Genomic DNA, 13,306 nt, shown 5'->3' with positions numbered 1-13,306 from the left:
GTGGAATCTGAAGACCAGTCCGCAGCGCGCATGAGGTCTTCTAAATGTGCCCCAAGGGCAAATGCTTTGGAGGCCATGGCCCCTCTTGCGGAGTGAGCTACGAACTGCTTTGTATCAATACCAGCTTCCTGTAATACCCAACGCACCCAACGCGCTATAGTGGGGGAAGAGACAGCCTTGTGAGGTTTGCGCAACGCAATGAGCAACTGCCGCTCGCCCGGAGGGCGAAGTTCTGTCGCGACATCCTCATACGTTTTCAAACATTGCACCACACACAACTTAGGGACATCCGCAAAAGCAGGGTAAGAAATAGACCTCGTAGCAGATTGTGTGCGGCGGCCCACGGTAAAGGTAACCCCATCCGGGGAAGACGCTTTCGCCGTGATATCTAAGGCACGCACGTCGGACACCCTGCGACATGACACCAAACAGAGGAGCATCGCCAGTTTAGCCGACAGTTCCTTTAAGGAGAGATACTTGTTATGCTGCCAAGAAAGAAAAAGGTTCAACACCACGTTAACATCCCACAGGACAGAATATCGTGGCTCTGGTGGTAAAGCAAGACGCACTCCTCTGAGGAGTCGACAGACGAGGGGATGTTCCCCGACCGCCACTCCATCCAACTTCTCATGAGCTGCTGATATGGCAGACCGTATCGTGTTAATAGTCCGGTATGCTAAGCCGGCCGTAGATAGTTCTGCCAGGAAATTCAGGATGGGAACGAGACCTGCGACCACGGGATCCAAATCCCGTCGAAGACACCAACAAACCCACCTGGTCCAAGCCGATCTATACTTTTTTGCAGTGCTACCTACCCAGGCTTTGGACAAAAGGTGCTGAGCCGAGTTCGAAAGGCCAGGGAGCGACCAGCGTCTCCTGAAAGCCTCCTTGCCATGAGGCGGAGAGAACCCTGGAGGAGATGGTGAGGGTCCCCGTCCGGATTGAGGAGAAGACGAGGGAGCCGGGGGAGTAGGATTGGAAAATCCCAGGAAAGTTCCAGAAGAACTGGAAACCACACTTGCGACCTCCATACGGGCGTCACCATCACTACGTCCGGCATCTGTCGGCGAAGCTGAGCCGCGGCCCGCACTATCATGGAGAAAGGCGGAAAGGCATACGGTCGTTCCTGACTCCAGTCCTGGAGGAACGCATCCGTCGCTTCCGCCAGAGGGTCCGGTCTACAGCTGAAAAACCTCGGCAGCTGGAAGTCCAGACGGGATGCAAACAGGTCTATGGAAAAAGGACCCCAGCATGTCGCCAGCCAGTGGAACACCTGAACATCCAGCTTCCACAGGCTGGAGTCTCGCAGGTATCGCGAGTGCCAATCCGCCACTTGGTTGGCCTGTCCCGGAAGGTATTCTGCCGTTACGAGACCTGATGGGCGAGACAATAGTCCCAAAAGTCTTTCACCAAATCCGCTAGCGCCCGCGATCGCGGGCCCCCCAAATGGTTCACATACCGAACCGCCGAAATATTGTCCATTCGTAGAAGGACACAGGACTTCACCGAGTCTCTGGTCCAGCAACGGACGGCAAAGGATCCTGCTAGAAGTTCCAAGCAGTTGATGTGAAGCCGCTGTTCGTCGGATGACCAAGCGCCGCCTGTGGAGAAATCCCCGCAGCGGGCACCCCAACCGGACCTGCTGGCGTCGGACTCTATCACCAAGTCCGGAACGGACCCGAAGATCGCTCGGCCATTCCACGCCTCCATGTGGGCGAGCCACCAGGACATTTCCTCCTTGACCTCCACCCACAGGGGAATCAAGTGGTTGTAAGAGAGCCCCCTGCGCAAATGATGCGCTTTGAGGCACTGGAGGGCCCGGTAATGAAGAGGGCCCGGAAAAATCGCCTGAATTGACGACGAGAGAAGACCTACCACTCTGGCAACCTGCCGAAGAGAGGTGTGCGATTTGGAAATTGTCTGCCGCAGTACGTGCTTGATTTTGGCCATCTTCCTGGATGGCAGACTGAGAGTCGAGTGCACCGAATCTACCACGAAGCCCAAGAACACCATGGTTTGGGCGGGCGCGAAAACCGACTTCTCCTTGTTGACAATAAAACCCAGACCCTGCAATAGGGAGACTGTCTGGGATAGATGAGGGTCAACCTGCTCGGGTCCTGGCCCATCAGCAAAATGTCGTCCAGATAGACGATCAACCGAATCCCCTGACTCCGCAGGGTCTCTATGGCCGGGTGCAGAATTTTGGTAAAGCACCAAGGGGCCGAGGAAAGCCCGAATGGAAGGGCCTTGAACTCGAAAACCATGCCCTTCCAGCAAAACTGGAGGAAACGGCGATGAGGCGGATGGATGGGGACCACCAAGTACGCGTCTTTGAGGTCCAGGCGAACCATCCAATCGTTCGGGAGCAATACGTCCCTCAACAGATGGATGCCTTCCATCCTGAAGTAGTTGTACACTACCCAGCCATTGAACTCCTTGAGGTTGATGACTGGCCGTCTGCCCCCGTCCACCTTCTCCACAAGGAAAATATTGCTCAGGAAACCCCGGGGTGACGCGTTGTTCAACAAATAGCCCCTTTGCGCAGCAGCGCCGAGACTTCCTCGTCGATCAACAGCACGTCTGGCTGAGAGAAAGTTATGGGCCGAGGTGGCTGTAACTGGCGCGGTTGATCGTAAAACTCTATGCGGAACCCCCGCACGGTCTGAAGGACCCATGCGTCCGTCGTAATAGCCGCCCAAGCCTGTGGGAAACATGCCAACCTTCCCCCAATAACAACCTGATCTGCAGGGTTCACACTCACTGTGGGAATTGTTGCCGCCGGAGTCATTCCTGAAGCCTCCACGTCCTCGGAAGCGCTGACCCCTCGTCGGGTAGAAGTTGTTGTAGTTTGCAGAGGAGTTGTAGTTTCCTCTGCCGGAGCCCTGCCCTTTATTGGGTTGCTGCTGACCGCCACGGCCGGTCGTGAGGCCCCTGCCACGACCAGCCCCTCGGGAAAAACGCTGGTGGAAGACCCTTTTGATAGTGGACTGGGCCTTGTCCAGTGAAGTGAAAGTTGAGACAAATTTGCCTAGTTCCTTTATAAATGGTTCTCCAAAGAGACACCCTTGCGCAACAGCGCCTGCCTCCGAGGAGGCCAAATCTCCCAACTTGGGGTCCAGTTTGATTAAGAGAGAACGCCGCCGTTCAGTTGAGAGGGCGCAATTAGCGTTCCCCAAGAATATGACGGCCCGCTGCGCCCAATTGGATAACACCTCCGGGCATATGGCGTTGCCCGACACCTTGGCCTCTTCGGCCATGTCCAGTATCTTGGTGAGGGGGCCAATGGCGTCCAACAGCTTGTCCTGACAGGAGCGCCAAGAACGGTCGATTCCCTTACGAGGGTCCTTCACAAACTTCGCCATGAAAGGGGCCATCTTCCCATCCAATTCCGGTGACATAGCCACCTTTCCTTCTAGGGTAGGACGGGGGTACTCCCCCCTCAAGCAACTGCGCGCCTTCTTCTCCAAGGGCTTGCGGAGGTGGCCCGCCACAAACTGCGCAACCTTGTCCCCAGGCGCCCAAGCAGCCGACCGTGGGTGGATGATTTCATCTGGATTGAGCATGCCCGAAGTGTCCTTGGGCAACTCCGTCGCCGATGAGGACGGTCGCCAAGACCGCACGGAATCCTCGTCATCCTCGTCCGTATCCGCGGGGGAAAAACCTCCCGAGGAGGGAGGGGCAGTACCAGCCGATGTCGAAGGGACCTGAGGCGGGAGCGACGCAGGGGCAGGCACGGTCGCCTTAGCCAGAAAAGCGTCCCGTAGGCGCTCGAAGGCGTCCTTGTCCACGCCCTGCGCGCCACCAGGATCCGCGTCCCTACATGCCTTCTTGGCCGCCGGCGGCTGACTGGGATCGTTGGCGGGCACCCCCGCGAGACTCGGCGCCAACTTGGCGCACTCCTCAACAATGCGGGCTGATAGCCTGTCCTCCATGGGCCCTACAATCTCCTGCACACAACAATAAATTGACTGGTCCACAGCCGCATAAAATTCGTCGTCTTGGAGGCACTGGTGGGACTCCTCCTCCTCGACGTAATATCCCTCAGCCATGGCGCACTCAACGCGCAGCAATAAAAGATAGGGCTCTGAGGGTTTCGATGGCGTAGACAAACCGCCAAGTATGGGCCAACCGGAGGTTAGCAGATTGTTTGTACGCCGCAGAACCAGGCAGTCACGAAGGCAGCACCAGCCTTCCTAGCGCGCCGACCCTCTCACAGAGACCTCCCAGCACGCTTAAGCGGGTAACACCCCAGCGGAAGCAATGTAGAAAAAAAGGTGCTCAAATCTGCCCGAAGGCGTCAACGTGGTCACAACCACCAATACGGACCCCAACGGGGCGTTCAAATACAGGACAATACAACCCAAGAAGGGCGTCAGGGTTAGGCGGCAGCAGGGCTCCGGCGACTCCATCTCCCCAGCGCGGCTCCAATCAGCGAGACGGAAGCCGCGCTAGGGCAGGCGAGACGCTACGGCGCCCTCTAGCGGTGATATCGACACCGCGGAACACACGGGGCCATCGCGTAAGGGGCGAAGGCGTCCCCACGATGAAAGGGGCTCTGGAAAGGGAAAAAACCCCACAGAACCCCCAAAGAAATAAGCAACAAATCTATACAAATAGGATATACAACAAACAAGAAAAAAACCCTTTCAGACACAAAACTGTGGGAGAGAGGGAGAAAAAGCACTTAACTGGCTGCGAAGCAGCGAAGAAAGAGGAGGAGTTCACAAGATGGACGCCCTATATTTGGATCTATGGACACTAAGAAAGGACTACCTAATGTTGGACTGATGGGACTTGTGGGTATAAGAAATATTATTATGATGTTTTTTCTGATGATTCCTCTGTTTGGAATACAACAATTTTCAAGTTTTGATGCTTTTCTGGCTGCTGTGTGGTGTTATGTGAATAAACAGCGAAGAGAGAAAAGCATAATCCGAAGCCTCCGGTCCTGACATAGAATTATATACACTGAGTGTTCAGTCCATCCGCTCACAGAATCCCAATTGCATTGTAGACGGCTTTGTACAACTCAAAGATGGTGCCCAGTTAAGATCTCTGTCTTATAAACAAGGGTGGATGGCATTGAACAGACTCCCGTGCTTACGCTATTGGACGATGCAGGCCGGTGACCCAGGTGAGAGGGCGGGTCCCACTGTCCTACTACTGGGTCACGATACGCGTACTTTACCAGGCACAAGAGCTTTCTCGGCGTCCAGGAAGAGGTTGAAGCCCAGAATACTGGTAGAGCAGTGAGTGCTATGTTGCGGGTAATGGGAAGGCATGTCTCGTCCATGTACTTTTACATACAATTTTACACATCTGAGTGTAGCACATGACCCAAGAAGTAGAAAGCAGGTTTGGTTGACAAGTGAATAGCATTCTGGCTTCACAATGTACAGATCAGGCAAGACCCGGGGGGCTTTCGTTCATCTGCACATATTAAAGACGTAAAGAAGGCATTTAGATGCTAATAGGAAAATACGAGAGAAATGTCGAAACATTGGCATAACCAAAAAATGTCTGATGGCTAAATAATGCATGTATGTATTCACAGGCTGACGACTGATGGCTGCAGTTTACTTGATGGGAAAAACGTGGTTCAAAGTAGTTTTTGTTTCCCTGTATGAGTGTGTTGCTGGTAGGAGTCCATCTGGCAACCACTTGGTATTTATGGCATAAACTATGCATATTTTGCTGAGAAAATGGTGTGGCAAGGTCGCCACCAAACACTATTTCAATATGTGTTTTTCACATCTTTGGCACTATCTTTCTTTTATGTTGTTTGTCTACCACCACAGATTGTTCTTGAAGCATCAGCAAGGTGGAGATACGTCCCCGAGCCCCGATGAAATTGCCAAAAATTGCAAGGCAATGAAACATGTCGCCATTCCAATTAAGATGGTCTAAACATGTTGCTTTTTTAATCTGAGTGCGGTCACTGTGAAAAGTAAAAGTATGTATAACTGAAAGTGAGCCACAACTCATTTTAGCTTGGAAAAGTGTTTTCCTTTTTGCACATAATGGAGTCCAGATGGCTGATGGATGACACAATCATCGACACCGTATATTTTTCATCACCTTTTTTTCTCACACAGCTTTAAGATTTGGGCATACATTTCTCACTTTCCTTTTCAGTTTTGGTCATGAAAGTTACCAATGATGACAACGTGAGCCAACTGGTGAGTACCAACCAGTAGCTTCTTGGGTGATGCTTAAGTGGGGTGCTTTCTGACCTCTCACACCTTTTTCCTTCTCTATTTTTTTGATGTGAGTATGTGTGTGGTGAGTTGACAAACTCTAAGGCCATATGTATCAAGCAGAATTGCATTTGCAAACGCCGAAATCGGCGTTTGCGATCGCAATTTTGCCAAATGGTATGTATGAGGCAAATCTGCGTGCAAAATAAGGAATTGCAAAATTTGCGTTTCCCTATTTTGCGATTGCATTTAAGGAAACACAAAATTTGCGATTCCTTAAATGCAATGTAAGAAGCACCAAAAAAGTGCAATTTGCCTTAAGAAATCGCAAATTACCACCAACAAATTGGTGGTAATTTGCGGTTTCTTTGAAAAATTCACTTTTTTGCATTTTTCAAAGTGCTATGTGAAGCCCATACATGCCCTTAGGGCATGTATGTGTGTCACAGGTGCACCCATGCTTATTTCAGGGGTGCAACAGGGTGTCCTTTTGACACCCCTGCACCCTTGAAATTGCATTCTCTATTTGTGATTCGCTAATTGCTAATATCAAATTGAGAATGTCTTCCCATTCATTCCTATGGGCCTCTAGGCCCATAAGAATGAATGGGGAGGTATTCCTTAATTGTGAATCGCAATTTGAGATTCGCAATCAAGGAATATGTAGGATTCGCAAAATGTATTGCAAATCCTACATACATAGCATTTTGCGATTCTCAAATAGCGATTCGCAAAAAAATCGCTATTTGAGAATCGCAAATGGACATGTTGATACATATGGCCCTAAATGTTCAGAACGCAGAAAACTCGGATTTGGGCACAACTGATAAATAAGCGGAGCCTGACCTAGGGTCAGATAGATTACAAAATTGCCCTCTTTCTAGAGATTAAAATAACATTGAAAGTTTGTAGTGTTCTATGTAATCAGGCCATTTGTGTATGGATCTTGTTTTGTGACACCTCAACATTTTATCTCTAGGTTCTAATTGTCAAACGCAATGTTCTTTTTCCTTCTTTCCCATGAGAAGTGTTTCCTTTCCTTTATGATTACTGTGGAAAGTCTTCATGAATAGACCATTCAAGAGAAACCTGCAGTGTGCAGACGAGTCCATGGGCCTTATTTATGAAGGCCTTGCGTCACTTTTGTGCCGCCGGTGCGTCACTTTTTGTGACGCACCAGCGGTGTAAAAAATGCACCTCGTTGCGCCATATTTAAAAAGTGACGCATCTAGGTAGATGCGTCACTTTTTAAACCCCTGCGCCACATTATACCTGCATCAGGTATAATGTATGCATAGGGGGCGTTCACCCGCAAAAAGCCTCGTAATAGTGACGCAGTGAAATCTATGAGATTTCACTGCGTCACTTTTAGGACGCTGTTGCGTCAAAATCTTGCACCTGCCTCACAGCAGGCGTAAGACTGACGCAAGCCCTTTCACATGGGGCTTTCCCCATGTGAAAGGGCGCATTGCTGGAGTTGCGTCACTTTTGTGACACACTCCAGCAATGCGTCACTTTTGCGCTTACAGATGCGTCAGAAATACTGACGTATCTGTAACTCCTTGCGACATGATGCGTCATACATTAAATATGACGCATCAGGAATGTCGTAAGGAGTGCGCAGTGAAAAGTGATGCATTGCTGTTTTCACGCAGCGATGCGTCACTTTTCATAAATGAGGCCCCATGTATCTTATCTTATTACTTATAGTGTAGGGGTGAGCAGTAAATTCCGCTCCTCCGGCAGAGTTTACGGAGTTTTGCCCACTCCGCTCTCCACTGGAGAGCAGAGTGTGGCAAAACTCATTTACCGCCCACCCCTAATTTAAATCACGCACCCCCTATACAGAACATGAAGCTCACTCTAGCAGCTCTGGGATGCGGCTGCTTTCATGAGATGGCTGTGAATTCCGGTGGAGGTGTTGTGGCTGCCAGCCAAAACACGTCTCCGGGATCTGACCAGGTACGTAGGTAGTGCGACTCCTGGCTCTGTGTTTTTTGAGGCACAGTGAAAAAGAGAAAGCTCGCCACAAAGAAGGAGCAGCGGAGGACCAGTCCAGTCAGCGACAAGGAAAACACCCCTGCACTTTAGGACTTTGTTGTAAAGTGGACAAGAATTTTTTGTTTGACATCCTTGCAACAACACGCAGAAGCACCATGCTTGCGAATGCAACAAAATCTCTATCTCCCTTAATACCGAAACATTTACTTCGTAAAGGAACTTTCCTTAACTAGGCAACTATTTTGAATTAGTACTCCAGTTTTGCAAGATTAAGAGGGAAAAAGGCAGACCCTATTAAAGGGCATATACAAGTTAAGCTTGAAAAAAACTACCAACGCCTGAAACAACCAGCAAGTTTGGCTGTAAATTTAATAACATGATTTGATATGGTATTAAATATTACATTCCACAGACCACATTGCAGCGTGTTTTCCTATTTCAGAGGGCCAAGTCGCCCTAAAATAATGGTCTGTGTCAGACTGACAGCACCGCAAGGACTCCCTGCATACTAACAGTGTCACTGTGAACCCCTCCCCTGCTGGCAGTGCGTCTAGGGCTTGTTGCTCTGAACGTAGTTTTGCTAATCCGATGTTATGATTGCGCTCTCATGCCACTACCCTCCTCTAACCCCTACACTGCTGGTTGCCTCTGTCACTGACAGTGCCATAAGCCCCTTTGCTGAGTTTCAACTGCCTTGTCATCACATCGAACCCCTCCCCTGCTAGCAGTGCGTCTAGGGTTTGTTGCACTGAACGTGGTTGTGCAAATCTGATGTTATGATCGAGAGCGCGATCATGCCACTGCCCTCCTCTAACCCCTACACTGCTGGTTGCCTCTGTCACTGACAGTGCCATAAGCCCCTTCCCCGAGTATCAACTGCTATGTCATCACACTGACTATGCTCAGATACATCAACCCAGGGCCTGCTTTAGGGCACTGCACTGGGCTCTGACCTGGGGAAGGGGGTGCTAATCTCTAGGGGGTGCTGTGCTTAGCAATAATTTACGATTTAAAAATACCTGCTGCAGAGGTCCTTGTGTGTCCCGATTTAAGGCAGCAATGCAAATGCCGAGATAACTCTTGTGGTTAATGTTCCTGCTAGAGAGAGAGATCAGAGTTTTCTCTATTGGCAGTTTTGACTGGCCTTAAAGTACCGGAGGGTTAATATGCCCACTGCAAAGAATGCGTACCCTGCAGATCACAGATCTGTATTTTATGTGGATAGTGAGTGGATTCCTGCTTTTGCCACAGAGATCCTTTTGTTACCGCAGTTCATAAGATGCAACCCTGATATTGAACAGTGACTGTTACGAACTGTAACGAAAGAGCTGCATGCAAACTGCATAAAATAGGTTAGGGAGTTATGCTTTCTTTACCAGTCTTTCATCATCCATTCCTAATGTTGCTAAAAAAGTTTCATTTGGATAGATATACATTCTTATTAGTAAAGCCAGCCTTTACCAGTGTTTTAAAACAAATGAAATGTATGTGAGAGAGGGGCTATTGAGAGATGAGGGGCACTTTGCCCGGTGGTAGAGGGGAATCCGAGAAGGAGGTCATGGGGGGCATCGAAAATGATTGTCGCACAGGGAACCACCAGCGCTAAAGCCGGCCCTGCATCAACCTCACTGACAGTGCTTGACACTCACACTCTCTCGCTGGAAGTGTTCCAGAAGAGATAACCATCATCATTCTGGAAAGAAGGTGATTAATGATGAGCGTGTAGGGTGGACTGGAATTCTGCCACTTGAGGAACTCCACAGAATCTCGCAGAACTTTTTAGGTAACCGTGCAGCAAAGACAGAAGCCTGTGCGGCATCCTTGTAGTGACCCTGAGATTCAGGTGGGACTGCAGTATAAAAGACTGTCTTGGGATCAGGGCCAAAGCCTGCACTACACTGTAGCAGCATCCCCACTTGCCAAGATAGGCTGGCATGGTAAAGACTGCCATTCTGTAAGGACAGAAGCCTTGTGTGGCTGTGCAACCTTGTACGCCGGGAAAAACTGCGCTGTGTGGTTCGGGTGGGAGCTCGGGGATTGTGAGCAGTTGTACCCATAGGTAAACAGGTGCACTAAGATCTGTAACTGACACAACAAAATGGACCGAGTGAGGATGCCGCGAGAGCATCGCCACCTTAGCCGAATCGAGATCAGAAGTAAGGATGGGCGGAAAATCCGTTCCGCTCGCGGATTTTGCGGATTTTCGGTAAATTCGCGATCTGCGAGATTCGCGAATTTCCCGCAAAATCCGCAAATCCGCGAGCAGCGGATTTTATGGCTTGCTTGCACTGTTCGCGTGAGTTCGCGGCTTCCCAGTTCAACTTCGCGTCCCGCAAATAAGCGCTACATTGCAGAAATACGATCTTAGCAAAACTGAAATTACTTACCAGGTTCAAAAGTTCAAGCTCATCATTAGTAGCCATTTCCTGTAGTGCTTCCTGAGGGGCCCCTCCAGAGTTCAGTTGCCTACTTGCAACTATTATGTGACCCTGCTCTGACCCTCAGAATAGTTACACATATGCCACAAAGGTCCTGAATTACAGCTAAGGGAGACAAGCAGGAGCCAGGCTGGAAGTTCAAATCCAGTGACACATTAATCAGCCCCTAATTCATTATTGTCAGTTGGGGCAGGGCAGGTGTTTTAACTAATTTTGCAACAATGAAAGCACTTAGCAAGTGCACAAGATCACTAATCAGGAAGCACTAAGGAAGCAGGTGCCAGCTAAAAAAATATTCTGTGACACATTAATCAGCCCCAAATTAATTCAGGTCACTTGAGGCAGGGAAGGTGTGCTTTGCTTTGCCACAATAATGTACACTGGACAACCAGAGGGTGCTGTGATGAAACAGAGGGTGGCATGGGTGAGCCAGAGGGTGGCATTTGGTGACAGAGGGTGGCAGTGATGAAGAAGAGTGTCCCAAACAGGCTGGACACGTAGAAACAACAAGTTCGCAAAACTTGCGACCCAACAGGTAAGTTCGCGTTTGCGAAATTGTACAAAAACCCTCGCGACCTGGCAGAAACCCGCGCGAACACAAAAAAAAAAAATCCGCAAATTCGCGACAATTCGCGGATTTTGCGGATTGCGAGTTCGCAAATCCGCAAAATTCGCGAACACGAGATTCGCAAAATTCGCCCATGCTTAATCAGAAGCATTGGAATGACCTTTCCCCTCCTTTTGATAGTGTGGAAATGGTAACTACGCAAAAGATCGAATACAAAATATAGACTTACATTAAAATCGAAGTAAAAATATAGAATGGACAAAATGGCGAATAGACAGAATATAGTCAACAAAAATATTGAATTTAAGGTAAGTAATTTAATATCGATTTTTATAAATATAGAAAGTCAAAACATCGAAGTATATAATATAGGTATTAAAATATATCGAATTTTTAATAATAACACATTTTTTAAAAGATTTTGTATGTTAGTATATGTGTGAAAAGTGTATATTTTTATAATAATTTATTTTAAGTAATGAATTTTATGTTATTTAATTTTTGCATAATTTAATTCTGTAGCGGGTTGTGGGTTTATAGGAGAATAGGGTGGGAAGTAATTTAATTGTGATTAATTAAATATTTTAATTTACTTATTGGTATTTATTTTGAATTAATTGTTAATACATTTTAAATTAGTAATTATGTAATTTTGAAATGGTAATTAATTTGTATTATTTGATGAATTGCTAATTATGTTAAATGTATTAATTTATTTTCCATAGCGGATTGTGGGTTTATAGGGGAATAGGGTGGGAAGTAATTTAATTGTAATAAATTAAATATTTTAATTTATTTATGGGTATTTATTTTGAATTAATTGTTAATTAATTTTTAATTGCCTATTAATTATTTGTTAATTGGTAATTAATTTTTATTAATTGATTATGATGTTAATTTCATTAATTTATTTTCCGTAGCGGGTTGTGGGTTTATAGGGGAATAGGGTGGGAAGTAATTTAATTGTAATTAATTAAATATTTTAGTTCATTTATTGGTATTTATTTTGAATTAATTGTAAATTATTTTTTAATTGGTAATTGATTAATTGGTAATTGGTAATTAATTTGTATGAATAGGCAATTAATTTTAATAATTAATATTTATTTGTATTTTTAATTGATCAATTATTATATTAAAGTGGTAATTACTTTTAATTATTTGTTTTTGGTATTGACATTTAATTTATTTTTAATAATATATTAAATATTTACTTTCCCTACTCTTGCACTCACTGGAGTGGTAATAGTAAATTTTACCCTCCCGCTATCCAACGCTTTCCCTACTGTTGCACTCACTGGAGTGGAAAATAGTAATTTTTACCCCTACGCTATCCAACGCTTTCCCTACTGTTGCACTCACTGGAGGGTGAATAGTAATTTTTTCCCCTATGCTATCCAACACTTTCTCTACTGTTGCACTCGTTGGAGTGGGAATAGTAATTTTTACCCCTACGCTATCCAACAGTTTCTCTACTGTTCCACTCTCTGGAGTGGGAATAGTAATTTTTACCTCTATGCTATCAAGCGCTTTCCTTACTGTTGCACTCTATGGAGTGGGAATACTAATTTTTACCCCTATGCTATCCAATGCTTTCCCTACTGCTGCACTCACTGGAGTGGGAATAGTAATTTTTACCCCTACGCTATCCAACGCTTTCCCTACTGTTGCACTCACTGGAGTGGGAATAGTAATTTTTACCCCTACGCTATCCAACGCTTTCCCTACTGTTGCACTCACTGAAGTGGGAATAGTAATTTTTACCCTCCTGCTATCCAACGCTTTCCCTACTGTTGCACTCTCTGGAGTGGGAATAGTAATTTTTGCCTTTCCGCTATCCAACGCTTTCCCTACTGTTGCACTCTCTGGAGTGGGAATAGTCATTTTTACCTCTACGCTATCCAACGCGTTCCCTACTGTTGCACTCTCTGGAGTGGGAATAGTCATTTTTACCTTTCCGCTATCCAACGCTTTCCCTACTGTTGCACTCTCTGGAGTGGGAATAGTAATTTTTACCTCTATGCTTTCCAACGCTTTCCCTACTGTTGCACTCACTGAAGTGTGAATAGTAATTTTTACCCCTATGCTATCCAACGCTTTCC

This window comes from Lissotriton vulgaris, chromosome 7 (genome assembly GCF_964263255.1).
Source record: "Lissotriton vulgaris chromosome 7, aLisVul1.2, whole genome shotgun sequence".
In the NCBI taxonomy this organism is placed as follows: Eukaryota; Metazoa; Chordata; class Amphibia; order Caudata; family Salamandridae; genus Lissotriton; species Lissotriton vulgaris.
Note: the sequence above shows the minus strand (reverse complement) of the source record.